We start from the raw sequence: 18,869 nt of genomic DNA on the forward strand, positions 1-18,869 counted from the left end.
AAAAAATGACAAAAGTAAGGGGAGGGAAACAAGCAGGAGTGGTTGAGAGAGGGAGAGAAGGGGGAGTGAAGAGAGAGGCTTAGGGAGGAGTGCGTCGGTTGTGAGAGAGGAGTCGAATGTGGAGGGGAAAAAACTTGCCAAACAACTTGACAAATTCTCAACTTTATTCATTAAAAACGATGTATGAATGCTAGTAACATTACTAGTCATGCCGATGTATGAATACCTCTGTTGACATAGCCACTAACACTTCTGGTCACGCTGATCACGGAAAGCAAAATGAAAAATGGAGAGGACGGAGGGTGGTATGTGCGCTTAGTCAAGGTGTGCGCCTTGACACACACACGTGGTTGTAAAATTATTATGCGCTATCAACTTCCATTGCCTGGTTGGTAGCGAAGGAAGGGGGGAGGGAGTGAGGGGGAATGAGGGTGGGATGAGAGATCGGAACTGCAACTGGGTTGTGGGGGTGGGTAGGGGGGCTTATCAGAGCTGTAAAAGCAATGTCGTAAATCGTTCACATGCACCATTCATGGCATTCGTTAATATATTTCATGGTAAGAACTAAATAGTTCACGAACGAATTCAACATTTCATTTCTTCTTTCTGCAGTCGAAGCCGAAATCACTGTTACAGAGTGATGGACAGTTCCACCACGATACATTTCCAGATGTAAGAGTGTTCCCGAGATGACGTGAAAGGATAACATGTTGTCCGCAGTACCAGCGACGGATTTTATACGAGAAATAAATGATACGAGAATTTTCTTTTCAAAGTTTTTATCCATCTATAATTCCAGCAATCTCTGTGTGTGTCTGTCTGTCTGTCTGTCTGCGACCGCCGTTTCTCGACGACCGCCGGTCCGATCTCATTGAAACTTGCCAGGAATATTGCCGGGGACCCGCGGATGTGCCTTTTCGATGTTTGATACCGATCGGACGAGCGGTTCCCAAGTTACGGCCATTTTATTGCTTTTTCAGTGTTGAAAAGGTGTATATATGGCAGCTGAAGGTGTCGTTCCACCTTCTCACCTTATCATGCTAATTTTTTCCCAAATTATTAATAACCGGACGATCACCGGTCCGATCGGATTGAAACTTGCTAGGAATATTGCCGGGGCCCCGCGTATATGCCTTTTCATGGTTTGATATTAATCGGACGAGCGGTTCCCAAGTTACGGCCATTTATCTGTCGACCAATGACAAGACACGGTGCTATGACATCACGAATGACGTCACAATTACTGTTTATTTTTTTATTTTTTATTTTTGCACGATTAACGGTCCGATCTGATTGAAACTTGCCAGGAATATTGCTGGGGACCCGTGTATATGCCTTTTCATGGTTTGATATTAATCGGATAAGCAATTCCCAAGTTACGGCCATTTATCTGTCGACCAATGACAAGACACGGTGCTATGACGTCACGAATGACGTCCCAATTAATGTTTATGCATTTATTTATTATTATTATTATTATTTTGCACAATTGACGGTCCGATCTGATTGAATCTTGCCAGGAATATTGCTGGGGACCCGCGGATGTGCCTTTTCGAGGTTTGATATTAATCGGACGAGCGGTTCCCAAGTTACGGCTATTTATCTGTCTACCAATATCTGCGAGAGAGGGGGACGGGAGAGGGGAGGATGAGAGTGGGGGCGAGAGAGAGGGGCGAGAGGAGGGGGAGAAAGGAAGGGCGAGACTAGGGGGGGAGCGAGGGGGGCGAGAGAGATGAGGCAACACAATTCTTCTTCGTTTGATATGACGTCACAATTGTCGCTGGGGACCTGAGTATGTTTCCCAAGTTATGGCCATTTATGATAAGGTTGGTCCAATCTAATTGAAATAATGCCCCAATCCAGTCGTCGTTTACGCACCTACGGGCCCGTACTAGTCCAAGAAAAGAGCGATAAATAAATGTTTAGACAAACCAGATGTATTAAGTAAACCAATCATAAAACTCCATTGTACTGGACCTTTAATGGAACTTGAGACGAGGCCAGCAGGAAAGCGTAGAGGTATGCACACGTGCCTCTGAGCTGTTGAGCCTAGGTTCGAATCTCGACGCAGCCCTCCATTATCACCCTGTTATTTCGCAGGCAAGATAAGGCCATCCCTGGGATGTAAAATACACTGGACATCTCATATTGTGAGCATTAGTTGCTTGACATTGGAGATCCCGCGGTGTCCTTCACGAAGGGTAGGTGAACTATCGCCGACACCATGACCAAAGTACAAAATTTCTTTTCAAACTATTGCATCTGCGAAGGCAATGACAAACCACCCAGTATAACCCTTGTCAATAAACTACTTTGGCAGCACCAATGCTCTGTACTGTACAGAGTATGGTACATCAGAATCTGAATTATATATATATATATATATATATATATATATATATATATATATATATATATATCTTCTTCTTCTTCCTCTTTCGGCTTGCTCCCGTTAGGGGTCGCCACAGCGGACCAACTGTCTCCATTTTGCTCTATCCTCCACATCTTCCATTGACACTCCAACCACCCGCATGTCCGCCCTCACCGCATCCATGAACCTCTTCTTTGGCCTTCCTCTTCTCCTCCTGCCTGGCGGCTCCATCTTCAACATCCTTCTCCCGATATACTCCGTTTCCCTCCTGTGCACATGTCCAAACCATCTCAATCTCGCCTCTCTCACTTTGTCTCCAAACCGTCCTACCTGCGCTGTCCCTCTAATACACTCATTTCTTATCCTATCCATCCTCGTCACTCCCAACGAGAATCGCAGCATCTTTAACTCTGCCACCTCCAGCTCTGCTTCCTGTCTTTTGTTAGTGCCACCGCCTCCAAACCATACAACATAGCTGGTCTCACTACCGTCTTGTATACTTTCCCCTTCACTCTTGCAGCTACCCTTCTGTCACAAATCACTCCTGCAACTCTTCTCCACCCACTCCATCCTGCCTGCACTCTCTTTTTCACTTCTCTCCCACACTCTCCGTTACTTTGGACAGTTGATCCCAAGTATTTAAACCAATCCACCTTCCCCACCTCAACTCCTTGCAACTGCACCATACCACCACCCTCCCTCTCATTTACGCACATGTACTCCGTCTTACTCCTACTGACTAACATTCCCCTTCTCTCCAGTGCGTACCTCCACCTCTCAAGGCTCGATTCAGCCTGCTCCCTACTCTCCCTACAGATCATGATGTCATCTGCGAACATCATGGTCCATGGAGACTCCAGTCTGATCTCGTCCGTCAACCTGTCCATCACCATTGCAAACAGGAAAGGGCTCAGAGTCGATCCTTGGTGCAATCCCACTTTAACCTTAAACCGGTCCGTCATTCCTACCGCACACCTCACCGCTGTCACACTGTCCTCATACATATCCTGCACGATCCTCACATACTTCTCCAACACTCCCGACTTCCTCATACAATACCACAACTCCTCTCTTGGCACCCTATCATAAGCTTTCTCTAAATCCACAAACACACAATGTAACTCTTTCTGGCCTTCCCTATACTTCTCCATCAACATTCTCAAAGCAAACATCGCATCAGTGGTGCTCTTTCCTGGCATAAACCCATATTGCTGCTCACAGATCGTCACCTCTCCTCTCAACCGAGCTTCCACTACTCTTTCCCACAACTTCATGGTGTGGCTTAACAACTTTATCCCTCTGTAATTTCCACAGCTCTGCACATCACCCTTATTCTTGAAAATCGGAATCAGTACACTTAATCTCCACTCCTCCGGCATCCTCTCACTTTCCAAGACTTTATTAAACAATCTGGTTAACAACCCCACTGCCATCTCTCCTAAGCACTTCCATGCCTCCACTGGTATACCATCTGGGCCAACCGCCTTTCCACTTTTCATCTTCTTCATAGCAGTCCTCACTTCATCCTTACTGATCCACCCCACTTCCAGATTCACTATCTCCACCTCTTCCAACCTTCTCTCTCTCTCATTTTCTTCATTCATCAGCTCCTCAAAGTACTCCATCCACCTTCTCAACACACTCTCCTCGCTCGTCAGCACATTCCCATTTGCGTCCTTTATCACCCGAACCTGCAGCACATCCTTCCCAGCTCGGTCCCTCTGTCTTGCCAATCGGTATAAATCCTTTTCCCCTTCTTTTGTATCCAACTTCTCATACAGCTCGTCATATGCCTTTTCCTTGGCCTTTGCCACCTCTCTTTTTGCTTTTCGACGCCACTCCTTGTACTCCTGCCGACTTTCTTCATCTCTCTGACTATCCCACTTCTTTTTCGCCAACCCCTTCTTCCTTATACTTTCCTGTACTTCCTCATTCCACCACCAAGTCTCCTTATCTTCCTTCCTCTGTCCAGATGTCACACCAAGTACCTTCCTAGCTATCTCCCTCACAACTTCTGCTGTCGTTGCCCAATCATCCCACCCATCTTTACCACCATCCAACGCCTGTCTCACCTCCTCCCTAAATTTCACGCAACAGTCTTCCTCCTTCAGCTTCCACCATCTGGTCCTTGGTTCAGCCCTCACTCTCTTCCTCAACCTCACCTCTAAAGTCATCCTACAGACCACCAATCGATGCTGTCGAGCTACACTCTCCCCTGCCACAACCTTACAGTCACTAATCTCTTTCAGGTTGCATCTCCTGCTTAAGATGTAATCTACCTGTGTGCACTTTCCTCCACTCTTGTATGTCACCCTGTGTTCCTCCTTCTTCTTGAAATACGTGTTTACCACTGCCATTTCCATTCTTTTTGCAAACTCTACCACCATTTGCCCTTCCACATTTCTCTTGTTGAGACCGTACCTCCCCATCACCTCCTCATCCTCTTTATTCCCTTCCCCAACATGTCCATTGAAATCTGCTCCAATCACCACTCTTTCATCCTTGGATACACTCTCCACCACTTCATCTAACTCACTCCAGAAATCTTCTTTATACTCCATCTCACACCCCATATGTGGGGCATATGCACTGATGACATTCATCATCACCCCTTCAATTTCCAACTTCACACTCATCACTCGGTCAGACACCCTCCTCACCTCCAATACCCTCTTGACATGATCTTCCTTCAGGATTATCCCGACACCATTTCTCCACCCATCCACACCATGGTAGAACCACACCATGGTATATATATATATATATATATATATATATATATATATATATATATATATATATATATATATATATATATATATATATATATATATATATATATATATATATATCACAAACATACATGTGTGTGTGTGTGCGATAAATGCAATCTCAAAGCCTCCTGCAGCATTATAAGCCGTACGGCTCTGGCAGAGGTGTGCCCGCGAGGCCCAGCTGAATACGGTATATATATATATATATATATATATATATATATATATATATATATATATATATATATATATATATATATATATATATATATATATATATATATTGTTGTGGTTACCAGATTCGCAAACCACCATTCAGGTCCCTTAGGTGAGGTATCTCGGTAAGTGCATGTGTAGTTAGGCCCAAACCCGTTGTCTAGTGGGAATACATGTCATTTATACGTGCTGCGACTCTTCAGGATAGCCGTTTTCTTTTACTATCTTTATTTTGGACCAATCGCCACCATCACAACCACAACAACAACCACCAACCACAACGCCGCTTCACCACAACCGCCACGACCTTTACCGTCACAACTCGCCACCATCGCATCACCGTCATCTCGCGCCACTCATGGGCACCGATGCTGGACTCGTGTAGGGCGCACGTTGAACAGCGTGTACAAAATCACGGATTTTGTGCTTCAAAAACGGATCCAAAACGACACACGCCCACTTTTTGCCGTCCAATCGGTGAGCGAGGGGCGAATTGGCCCCGCCCCCAGGGCGATCGATATATGCAAATTTGTGGATCAAAAAGCCTTCACGCCCACTTTTTCTCGGGCCAATGGGGAGCGAGGTGAAAGGTCAAAGGGAGGGGGTCAAAGGCGAAGTTACGGGGGGATAAAAGGACGGTGTTCGTCAGTCAAAGGAGTAGTAAAGGTCGGAACGAGGCGAAGGAGTCGGAACAGAGAGTCAAGACTTCGCGGGCGGTGGAGCTGCTCGTCGTGTGCGTTGAAGTCGGAACGGAGGGGACGAGCTGTGGAGAGGCGGCGAGGGCGGACGAGGGGTGCTCGCGTCGTGCAGGGAGCTGCACCCCTGGGAGGCCGGCAGCGCGACCTGGCCGAGGTGGAGACGCACACCAGGGATAGTAAAGATCCTCTATACCCCGAGCATCAGCAACCCCCTCCTGTTTCCCCCCCGCGCTGAGATAGTGCGACCAAGGGGGCCCCGTTCCCACCCCCTGCCAGGCACTGTCCACGAGGCCCGCGGGTTGCGGGGCCATCGCCGCTCCGCGTCTCATCACCAGACGGGTAGGCCCGACCCGGTCTCGGCCTCAGGCCTACCCCATTCTTGGGGGATTTCTTTTCCTTGGTTTTGGGTATGTGTTGTCGGCGCCGTCTGTGAAGTAGAATTGTATAAGTGTTGCCGTGTGCTCGGTAGTCGGTATTAGCTCTGCACTGTGTTTTCACTTTTATGTTTGCTTTTTGTGTAAATGGAATTGTGTTTTCTTTTTTGTGTGCATTTGGTGGAATTGTATTTGTGTGCTTCCCGTGTGCCGAGAATAAATGTGCTTTATTGTTGAACTGTTTCCCGCTTCGCTTCGTCTTTTCCTCCATTGAATCCCCATCTTGCTTCACGTAAAGGGTTGGTAGTGGGCTGAGTACGCCCGATAATTAATCGAACCGTCGAGGTCGACGATAACACCGCTCGGTTATTCTGATAGTACGGAACGGGTCGCTTAAGTGGCCCGTGTCCGAAGTCGACCTGCGGCGAGGTGCGATCGCCCGGTCTACCCTCCGCGTGGGTACTTAGGTAGTTCGAATTTGGCGAGCAACCCTATCCCACGCGGGGGCTGATTGGCTCGATCGCGGTGAGACCGAAAGGTCCACCCGTCACTGGTTCCCGGCGTTAGTCCGAGAGGGTCACGACTGGATTGTCCGTCCGGTGGGCGACGTGCCGCGATTCGAGTTACGTGGCCGGTCGCACGCCGGCGGGCGCGAAGACCGCAACAATATATATATATATATATATATATATATATATATATATATATATATATATATATATATATATATATATATATATATATATATGATATCTAATCCTTTTATCGTACCCAATTTTACTTTCCACTAACTTCATTCTTCATACTCTCCATGTCTCTCCTGCAATAGAGTTCACATATTTCACGGATAATCTTCAGACATTTAGACGTCATTCCATCTGCTCTGCATGGGCTGTGGAACCTTCGGTACACGAAGAAAAATGATGTAAAAATAACCAATGAAGGCCAATGAGAGTGCCTTTCCAGCCGACGTTGAGCCGTCAGTTTGACCTTCCCCACCAGTGGATGTGGTCAAATGGCTACCCCTCAATAACACTCTTCGAATGTATACCTTCATCTCAAGCCAAGAAACTCCATAACCAAGGAGTGTGCCACTGGGCTCTGACCTGAAGCAAATATGAATGTAATTGTTTAATAAACATGAAAGCAGCTAAGATTTCTGTGTTGGCTTGGCTGCACACACACATTTTCTGTAGTGACTGGAGTTCTTGAGCCTGATTATACCTGCCACGTTTGGTAATGGTTGTGTGCAAACAATCCGATCACAGAGTTATTGGCACGTCCATGAGGCATTGTTTAACTATCGATCTTGGCACTGAAAGCTGGCGCGGTGCCGGGCGTGTGTTCGATGCAGCACAATCCCACAGAGCAGGATTGGAACCTGATGGCCTGCCTGAACGGGAGTGCATTTTGTGGGCCTGAATCTCTCCTTGCGAAAGCCGGGAGCACAGCACGCTACACTCTCCTTTTCAAGCCACTCTTTGAAGGAATCGCCACAGTACGTGTATAGCCATCAAAGATAACCCACACTTCATTGAGTACACATGGTTGTCTGGTACTTCGAGAAGAAGCTCAAGAAGAATGTGATCTTTGCAACATTCCACGCGAATATTGATACATGAGTTATAAAGTTAGCTGAATATCACGTCCCCTGGCTATTAATGTTTGAATTTTACCACCAGAGGTTTATCGGAACAGATCTGACTTGGTGACGTCTCCTCCGACGTCGTTGGCCTGCACTTAACACTTGAGCTGTGTGTCGAAACAGCGATTTGAAAAATGCCATTTCCATCTTTTCAATGTCTCGCTGCATTCTTGACAGATTATTTTCACATCTTCATTCCACACATGCTCTTCGATGCACACAAGGTGTTAAAAGTCAGAAAGTTATTCAAAAATGAATATTCCATTGTGAGAAGGCCTCGTTTCGACACATGCCTGATATCATGCATAACACAAGGATTACCTTCTCTACTTTGCTCGGGAGATGCCAATGCCTTTTTCTGATAAAGTTGTTCTGTGGAGTAGATCAATGTTGGGCAGGAATCTAACGGTTTTTGATGTTGGAATAAGTCTTTTGGAAGGAGCGATTCAAAAGAAAAGGTGTTTAAACTGACATCTCTATTGCATGGTATCCATGGCCAGCTGAGGGAGCAGAGGTTTCCCCAGGCACTTGTTTTGAATGAAAATTAACTCGCACACAAATTGGTATCATCTTATAACAGCATATTACCATCAGTTCGAAGAAAACATTTTCACGGTTTTCTATTTTTCTCGGTTATGCCATTCCAACCTTTCCTCGGTTTGCCTACAGGGTTGGCTTAAACTGTACAACAAGTGTGACGGCAGCGAGCAGGTCTTCAAATTGAAGGGAAGGGCAGAGCATCCATGAGCCGCGGGTCACGTTCTACTCCACTGCCAGGCCGAGCAGGAAACACGCACTTCTCCTGACGTGCCCAACATCTGTCCACGTGATCTCACCTTCAAGGCTAGTCCATCATTCGCCTTGGAAATTGATTTGGTCTGACTTTGGCTCCATGAGACTTACTCAAGATCTCCCTTGATCCTTTCTCGGCTCTTTTACAATCTTCCTTGGGCTTTCTCAGACTCCCTTTGGGCCTTTCTCTGGGCTTGTGACTTGGGATTTTGATGACGGAATTTAAAACCCTACTTTTCCTCTCCTTCCCATTGTCACATCCAAATCTCTTTTTATTTGTCTGCCCTCCTTCACAATTCTGCTCTCTTTAATTTCCTCTCCTATCCTCCATCTTCACCCTTTTCTTCTTTTATTTATTTATTTATTTATTATTATTATTCCCTGTTTACCCCACATTCGTGAAATGTACAGGTGCCTTTCAATGCTGATGCTGTGTTTTTTTCAAGCAATTCCTTGGTGACGGTTTGTACAGCTTGTACATTGTGGTCCATCCAGTTTAGTTTGCATGGAGTCGTCTGCGTGGCGGAGTTTGTGCAACTTATCTTGTTCTGTAGTTTTATTATTTCCACTCCTTTCTACTCTATATTGTGTAGCCATTTACCTTAGATGTAAATAGAGTACACGACTTTTCACCCAATGATTTATCATTTCTTCAACAGTAATCACAAGAATAATTGTAATTATTATTTGAAGTGCAGTTTTACTCGCCTTTAAGTGGTCACGATGACAAAAAGGTCTAAAAACCCAAAGCGTTTATTTTATTTCAAGTAGCAATTGAACTATAAATTAAAGTAATTTTCCTGACCATATTATCTTTGTTTATAATGATTCATTTCAACCAATGAAAAATATCAATCAACCATGTCAATTGCATGAGAGAAGCTCTAAATTATTACAACTGCGCTTTTGTGTGAGCATTTCAATGCAAAATGCACACTAATGTGGAAATACTTCAAGGATCTCTTTCTTTCCTGAAAGTCCTTGTCGTGTAAGGACCTGAAAGTCTCTGTAGTGTCCATCTTGTTTACCCTGTGTACCCCACCCCATCCCTCTCCCTTCCACAGATCTCCTCATGTCTCTGTTCCCCACTGTTTTTTCCTTCCCTCTCACACTCCTCTTGTCTCCTGCTCCCCTTGTTGTACGTTCTGTGCGTTAGCTCTCATACGAGCCTCGACATTGTATATTTAAAAACAAATCGTGCAAAGCTACTGGATTCCTCTGCTTTTTGCTTATTCCTTCAGCCTTTCTCTTTTCTGCATATCTGGGTTGCAATATTTTGGTTTTCACTGTAATTTTGGTAAAATACAAGAAAAAAAAATAGTCTTTTCTCATATTTCTCTCCCCCACCCCTCTTTTCCAAAGCGGTATTTGTTTTTAACATAGGTGTTTCAACCTCTATTAGCCAATACTGACAGATAGGACTGATAAAAGCTGGACTTTATAAATGTTTTCAATCCCACATAATCCAGGTAATCATTCGTGCAGGTGCACGTGCTTATCCTGATGCCACTAAATTCAGCATCCTCGAATTCTGCTCCAATCGGCTGCCTAATGTCTTTTCCTTCACCCTCGAAGAGACCCAAAACTTCCTTTTCTATAGAATGTTGCCATTATGACCTCAATCACAAGGAGAGGTTCTGAAAACATCTGCCGTTCTCCTTTACTTCTGCTTAAAGTGGTGCCTTTCAATCTCAAAGGTGTACAATCAGTTGTCAATGACCTCCAACCCCATCAAACTCTACAACGGTTCGCTCTTCTTTGCACACCAGTTAAGGTTCCGTGGTGGTGAATCCAAGCATGTTGCTCTTTTTCAGCCATGAGTGGTTCTCAATATTTTTTGCTCCACGAATCTTGATAAGCTGTCAGCTTTGAGAACCCAATCTCCATTTGTTTTTGGGTTATCCCATTCCTTGTCTGAGTGCCAGCAGCACGCCATTTCCTACAGATGGTCATATCTCCATGTCTCTCATCTGTGTTTTTGGTCTTTCAAAATTTATGTTCAACATGCTCCTTTTCCACTGTACCAGATTTTCTTTCATTTCTTAAAATGTTTTTCATTCCACAAAGCACAATCCAGACGTTTTTACCTTTCCCAAAGGTCAATCGCTGTCATGCAATGTACATCTTTCAGTGTTGTTTTGCAACAGAGATATTTCTGAGATTCTTTTGGACCTCCTCCCGAAGCGATATACTCAAAATAGTTTTGACCCAAAATTAAGGTCGCAATTCGATTGTATTTTTTCCTGTAGAGCAATGCTTCCAAAATACTGTTACATGAGCAACTCCTCAGACTGATCTTGACCCTCAAGGGTGACGGGCCTGAAAATGCAAGGATAGAGTTATTTTCTCATTTACTATTCCCATTCTTTTTGAAAAAAAGGAAGGGGGATATTGTAATCGGGTCTGTATATTTTGTCTGTCTATCCATCCGTCATGCTATCTACTCCTAAACAGTTGTGCAGAAATTCACCAAACTTGGGCGGTATGATCAGCACGTGGCATGAAGGTGCAAGAGCAGTATTATTATGGGCCTGCCCCGAGGGTGGGTTTAAAAAGTCGAATTCTAAAAAATTTCAAACGTTTTTTTAATGAAGCTTTGTGCAGTACCATATATGCAATCAATAATGGGGGGGGGGGTACATGAAATATATAGCAATTTTTGGGGGATTTGACCCCCGGTTCATGCCCTAGTGGCTGGACACTGAGAGTCACAAGGAGTCAAAACAGGAAAAAAATATTTTACTCAAAATTGATATTGGATCATTCCTGGTGCAACTTTTTGCCATCGATCAACTTTGCTTTCGGTGGGAAACGTGGGGATTTGCGATTGCGAGCCATCAACTTCGCTCTAGTTATACAATTTTTCCACATATTGCTAAGCAATAGCAACGACGAGAATTATTATGGCTTTTCCCAAACTCATCTTCCCTCCTCGCCAGCAAACCTACTTACAGTAAGGAAACAAAATGCATTGTGCAGTTCTGATTTCTGGTCTAATATGGTTTTTCATGAAACTTTTACATGTATTTATTTGTTGCAGGTGAAATCCAATCTGCGCTGCGTGGTGCCCGGGCCTTCAACCTTATCTGTAGCGGCTCAGAAATCGACTCACTATGGGTTCAGTGTATCTCCACGCAAGCGAGGGACATTTGACGGTCAGCGTACATTCTGGCCAGCTCGATCGACCCACTTAACCGCCTTTCCGGAAATGCACATTAATCTGTAGCGTGTAATGGAGTCATCTGTGCGGCTCGGGCAAATGCTGTATCAGATGCTGGGAGTGGTAAAACATTATTTACAGTTTGGAATTTTTCCCTACTCATTAAAAACGGTTATGGATTGCTGTGCCCGCCCATTTTCAGCACTGTTACAGTGTGATGGATATCACTTGGACACTGTTTTCCCATCCCTGCATATTCCAAGATGTCATATGAATCCAGTGTGAATGCCTTTGGTGATTTCGTGTTATTTTGGCATATTTAGGTGGCATGGTTTCTCTCTTTCAAACTTCATGTCCTCACTGATTTGTTTGAACCACTTTTGGTTTGAGGCAATGCTTTTTTTTGGCTGCAGTCCCACCTTCCCGCCACCATGTGTGTCATCTCGAAGATGAATTCCCGCTGTGATGAAGCAATCATTTATTTTGAGGCATTTATGAAATCAAACGTGAAGGCAAATGCATCGTTGAACTTTCTGTTCCGGCTTATTTTGCGGTGTGCAGCATCGTTTTGACTTGCAAACCACCTACTTCTTGATCGAGGTGTGTTTTCCCAAAATCTTATGTTCTTGTCTTTGGTAGGCATCATCTCGTTCGAAGCGTGTGCCCCACAACGAAGATCAGTCGTATGTCCTTGAAATCCATCAGATGGCGACGACAAAGTGACTCGAGGTATGGTTTTCCTCAAGCTTCACGAGAAACATGCCAAGATATATATCATTTAAATGCTGAATTCCATCGATTCCTTTACCTCGAAGGTTGTGGCTGCAATTCTGGAATCCATTTATGTGTGAGCTAGGTACTGTGTGTGATTATTGGCAGGTAAAAGGAAACTTCACTGGGAATGAAAGACAATCAAGTGGGAATGAAACTTTGCATTCGGTCAATTTTACCTGTATTTCATTACGAGCCACAGAGGTCAACCAGTTCTCAAGGTGTCACTGTACTATTTACCTATTCCTTCTTTCAGTTGGGAATATATATCACGTCTCTCCCATCGGGGTGTGGATATATACTTGTGCAAATTAAATGTATGTGACCATTACACATACCCTTTTAGGGTGCTAGTCCAAGCTACTGCCCGGTGGAGACCTCTGATTTTGTTTTGCTGATGATGCTGGAAAACATAAACATGTGTTCCAATACCGATGCTTAAAATGCTGAGTGTGCACCCTTGCCTTTTGGTGTTTGTTATCTCAGAGATATCTCTCTCGGGATTGGTGAATCGGTTTCGCTTGTGGCTTTTCCCCAACTGATCAATCTTTCTGTTGATCAGTCAATCCAATTGTGCATAAATGATTATGTCACTGACGGTGTGTTTGTGTTGTGCAAATGAGGCATCCTGCTTTGCTGTGTTTCCTTGACTCCTGCACTTGACACGGTGTCGAACTGTGTACATGTTGCCCTGTATGTTCTGCATCTTAAGCTGATTTTGTCTCGTTGATGCTGTCTGGAAAGCAGCAAGCATGTGTCCAACACTGATAGTAACCTTGGCACACTTCCTCTTAGGGGTTAATATCTTTTGTAAGATTCTCTGTCTCTCTCTCTCTCTCTCTCTGTCTGTCTGTCTGTCTGTCTCTCTGTCTGTCTCTCTGTCTGTCTGTCTGTCTGTCTGTCTGTCTGTCTGTCTCTCTCTCTCTCTCTCTCTCTCTCTCTCTCTCTCTCTCTCTCTCTCTCTCTCTCTCTCTCTCTCTCTCTCTCTCTCTCTCTCTCTCTCTCTCTCTCTCTCTCTCTCTCTCTCTCTCTCTCTCTCTCTCTCTCTCTCTCTCTCTCTCTCTCTCTCTCTCTCTCTCTCTCTCTCTCTCTCTCTCTCTCTCTCTCATCCAGAGGCATTCTGCTTCATTATATGTATGCTGCCGGACCCCGACATTTATAGGGAATACTGTACGTTCCTGTAAAATGCCCTGAATGTCAAACCCTCGAATGTCGGGGCATTGTTTCAATGGGAAAAATTGGGGTAGGTTCCCGGCGGTTCATGATTCATGAAAAATGCTGAGAATGGCGAAGCCTCGAATGTTGACTCTGCGAATGTCGGAACATTATTTCAATGGGAAAAAAGGGGATAGGTTTCCAGTGGTTCATGATTCATAAAAAATGTTGTGAATAGTGAAGCCACGAATTGCAACACAGCGAATGTCACAGCATTTTTTCAATGAAAAGCAGGAGATAGGTTCCCGTCCTTTCCTGATTCATGAGGGGAAATTTTAAAAGTTAGAAAAAAATTTTCGACCGCGAATGCACAACATTACAGTTTCATTAAAAAAAAATCTTACAAATAAAAAAATAACAACACCAAGTAATGTTTCCAATGTTTATTGAAGGAATGTGATTACAGTTTATTAAAAACCAACTGTGCTGTAAAAGTAAAAATTATTTAAAAAAACATCAGCAGGTACCGTTTCAAATTTTTATTTACACAAACACACCCACCTTTTCAAATGATGATGAATTAAAATCCATTGAACTCGGTAAACTCCTCTGAAGACAACGCAGGTGAGGGTGCTGATGAGTCATGTACCAAAAGGAATGTCGGTGAGGTCGCTGAAGCCAATACAGGTGAGGTCGCTGAAGCCAATACAGGTGAGGTCGCTGATGAGTTATGCACTGAGGGGGAGGCAGGATAGGCAGGAGAGGCTGCTGACGCTCATGAGGTGGAGGGACCAGGGTGAAAAAAATGCGGGATCAAGAACTGCCTGGCAGATTGCAGGTTTTGATGTCGATCCTTGTATGGGAGCATCATGTCATCCAACCCCCTCTTGAAGTTGAGGTAACGCTCCATGACTGGATAGGCATCTTGTAACCTGTCGACAATTGCCCACATGTCCCGCAGCATCTCACCAAGGAACTTGACCATAAGGTTGGACCTCGACACCTCTTTCTCCTCATCACTGCCCACCTTCTCCTTGGAAACCCTGGTAATGGCATCCTTGGTGAGCTCATCGGCATGCGAGGCGATAAGATCATCCAACTCCTTAGGTTCCATGTCGTCAAAGTCTTCCCCTCCCACCTGCTGCATGTCAACTCGGCAATTCCATGCCTCTCCTCCATGTTGTTGGGAAAGCCTGTAAGATGATTCACTGCCTGTGGCCACAAGTTTTGCCAGCAGGCGTTGATGGTGGAGGCTCTCACCTCACCCAGTGATGCTTTGATGGTGCCATTGCAGTGGGTTATATTGAACTCTTTCCAACACTGCCTGACGGTGAGCTCTGAGTCAGAATCCATCACAATCAAAATGTGGTGAAAGGTGCGGCGGGTATTTTATGTTTTGAAAATGGATCAGAGAATTGGTTTTGGGCAGCAGGAAGATCACCTTGATGTTTGGGTGAGCCACCTTCAGGTCCCCAGGATGGCCAGGAGCATTATCAATGAGCAGCAGAACTTTTAACGCAAGGTTTGTTTTTTCTGTCAGGTACCTCTCCACCTGAGGGATGAAGCAGTTATGGAGCCAGTCCATTAAAATTGCTGCCGTTACCCACACCTTCCTGTTGGCCCCCCAATTCATGGCCAGCGTGTACTTCTTCTTCTCCTTGAAAGCATGCAGGTTCAGGTAATGGTACAGCATCATGGGCTTCATCACACAGTCCCCTTTTGCGTTTGCACAGAGGGCAAGAGATACCCGGTCCTTTATGGCCTTGAACACCGATGCTGTCCCCTCGCGCTCAGAGATAAAAAGTTCATGTTGGCATCTTTTTCAAAAACAGGCCGGTCTCGTCAGCATTAAACACCTGCTCTGGCAGGTATCCCTTCTCCTCAATGAGCTGCGTGAGAAGAGCATGAAATGTTTCGGCTGCCTCCTGGTCCACGGAGGCATGCTTTCCTTATAGTTTGATGTTGTGGAGACCATAGCGCTTCTTGAAGCTGTCAAACCATCCCCTGTTTGCTTGAAATTGAGTGGGGTTGCTCTATCTGCATCACTCATACTCACATCACTCATGCTAGTGCCACCCACGTCACTCGGGCTAGAGTTAGCCAGATACCCGCACATACGTATTGCCTTTGCGTGAATGAGAGGTCCACTTTAAGGCATATTCTTCAGCAAGTTGTTCTCAATCCATCCATTAAGAGCCTTCTCCATTCTTTGTATGTGGACATCCCAGACCTCGGTGACCACTTTGGTGCTCGTTACCAGTGCTTGCTGCAACACTTTCTTGGATCGTCTTCTCGTTCTTCCATATGTAGTTAACGTGGATTCATTTATTCCTTACAGTCTGCCCACAGAGGCCACACTCTTTTCTCGAAAGCCAGTCCAGTAGCTCCAATTTGTTGCTCAGGCTCATCATTTTATCCTGCGTCTTGGCAGACAATGCATCTCTGGCACTGGTCTTGGAGCCATGTTTGATTGGGAGCCATGTTTGATCATTGAGCAGAGCAAGAGGCAAACCACAGGTCAAAGCAGCAGGATGAGAAGAATGATCGAGACCCAGACATGCTGCACATAAGTCGTCATGTGGGAATTGTGGGTAGCTGTGGAAGGGGTAAGTATTCTGGCCATTGTTTGTGGGGGATGTTGGCAGGTCATACAGTCTTACGCAGCTGGTGGTAGATCCAGTGAAGCATTTTAATTGTGTGACTTGTGGGGGATGAAGTCTCATGCAGCAGCTGGTATATATGGTGGAGTGTCTTTATAGTGCAAATGGTGGGACATGCCATGCAGCTCGCTTATAGATTGGCTAAAATAATTTTATGCACTCACAAAAAACTGTGAAAACGTGAAGCACAGTGCCGCGAATGTAGAAGCAGGTCATGCATGCGGCTCGTGGAAGATATTTTTTTGCACCCGCAAAAACTGCGAATTTGTGAAGCTCAGGGCCGTGAATATAGAAGAAGGTCACATTTTATCAACCGCGAATAAGCGGGGTCTACAAATGTCGATTGACATTCTATGATGGATGCATAACAACACATGGTTATAGCCTTTGAAGTTTCATGATGAATCTGTTTACTGACATGTAAAATGTGGTGATGTGCAGGTTAGTCTGGTCATTGATTAATAAGCATGAAACTCGGTTGTTTATACTGTGTCCATGTAATCACTTATGTATCACACACAGTAAGCAGACGTTCCACAAGGGGCTCGTGTGATTTGTTTGCCCACGGGGTGTTATTATTTTGGCGAGAAAATAGTTTCATTTATACTGTTGGATTGCATGCTAAGGAAACCCTTGATGTTTCATGTCTTCAAAAGATGAGAAAATGTGGGATGTCACAAGAATGTTTATGAATGCTTGCGAGATGTCGATATGGTTCTGGGGGTCTTGCTGATTGGATTTTTTTTTTAAACCCATGAAGAAAAGGAGAGAAAGAAAGGTGAGAGTGAAGTGGTCACTTTGCTTCGCAAGTGGTTTTGCAAAGCGAGAATTATAGTTGCTTCAAGTCACACTGCGTTGAGGAGTTTTGCAATGTCTCTGGAATGTTGGGCGGAATGCTTATGTCTCCGGTGGATGAAAGGAATGCATAAGTATTCAGCCCGCTAAGACTATTTTATAGAAGTGCCTTTTGGCAGCAATTACAGCTTCGAGTCTTCTTGGGTATCTCTATATCGGCTTTGCACATCTGTATTTGGGGATTTTTTTTCTTTTTCCTCATGCTCTCGATCTTTCATGTGCCTTTTTGCAAACTCCAGATGTGCTCTCATGTGCCTTTATCTTAGGAGTGGCTTCCATATGGCCACTCTCCAATAAAGCCTAAATTTGTGAAGTGCTGCAGAGACTGTTGTCCTTCCGGCAAGTTCTCCCATCTCAGTCAAGGAACTCTGTAGTTCTTTCAGAGTGGTCATGACGTTCTTGGTCACCTCCCTGACCAAGGTCCTTCTTGTCCGGTTGCTCAGCTTGGTCGGACGGCCAGCTCTAGGAAGAGTCTGGGTAGTTCCATATTATTTCCATTTCCTAATGATGGAGCTCACTGTGCTCTTGGGAACTTTCAACACGAGAAATTGTTTTACACCCTTTCCCAGATCTACTGTATGCCTCTTCACAATTCTATCTCGGATTTATATGCATAGTTCCTTGCATTCCATGGTAGAGTTTCTGCTCTGACATTCACAGTCAACTGTGGGACCTTTTTAAAAGCTGTTTTTTTTTTCTAAACACAACCTGTCTTTTTGCTGGCCTTTTATGCAAAACACCGGTGAAAAAAATAGAAGGTTGTACATAATTTTGGTTTAGCGCCTGAGTTTTCAAATCTGAATTGTGTGCAAATACAGGTTTTATAAACAAACTACATTTCAGATGTGCATGGACATCAATTCTCATATTAAAGCTTCACAGAACCAGAAAATCATGTTCAGTTTCACGAATAGGTACGGCTTCACTTAACACTTCATCGTTGTTCTTTTCTTGAATAAATATCTTGAAAGGAAGATTTTAATATTTTTGGTATTCGATGTGATTAGGATAAAGTCATATGTCACCTGACCCGCCATGTCATCTCGAGGATACTTTTTCTGTGGGATTTACGTAGACATGCGGCATGCATACGCTCTGAACTCTGAAAAAAAGTGCTGAGAATACCATCTAGATGTATTGTTGCTGGTTGTAGCAATACAACCAAAGATGGTGTGAATATGCACATTTTCCCAAAATATCCAGCTGAAAGGAAAATATGGACAGCGAAGGTAAAACTGAACAGAGGAAGGTGCCGTGGTCCAACTGCTTCAAGCATCATTTGCAGTGCCCATTTTGAAGATAATTCATACAACACCGGTCTGTGTTCCGAGGTTGGGATGAGTCAATTGAAGCGATTAAAAGTCAACACGATCCCCCCGAAAATTCGAGATAATTGTA

General features: G+C 44.5%; 1 protein-coding gene across 1 annotated transcript in view; it reads left to right on the plus strand.

Annotated features, from left to right (window-relative positions):
• Window positions 1-18,869, plus strand: part of CFAP47 (cilia and flagella associated protein 47) — a 181,091-nt gene that overhangs the window by 103,215 nt on the left and 59,007 nt on the right. Inside the window, exons 8-9 of the mRNA XM_085860064.1 lie at window positions 11,911-12,583; window positions 12,670-12,759. The gene's annotated coding sequence lies outside the window, so the exon portion shown is untranslated. The remainder of the gene's footprint in view (window positions 1-11,910; window positions 12,584-12,669; window positions 12,760-18,869) is intronic.

Source organism: Eptatretus burgeri, chromosome 16 (assembly GCF_056783735.1).
Source record: "Eptatretus burgeri isolate ZD-2024b chromosome 16, Ebu_testis_v1, whole genome shotgun sequence".
NCBI lineage: Eukaryota > Metazoa > Chordata > Myxini > Myxiniformes > Myxinidae > Eptatretus > Eptatretus burgeri.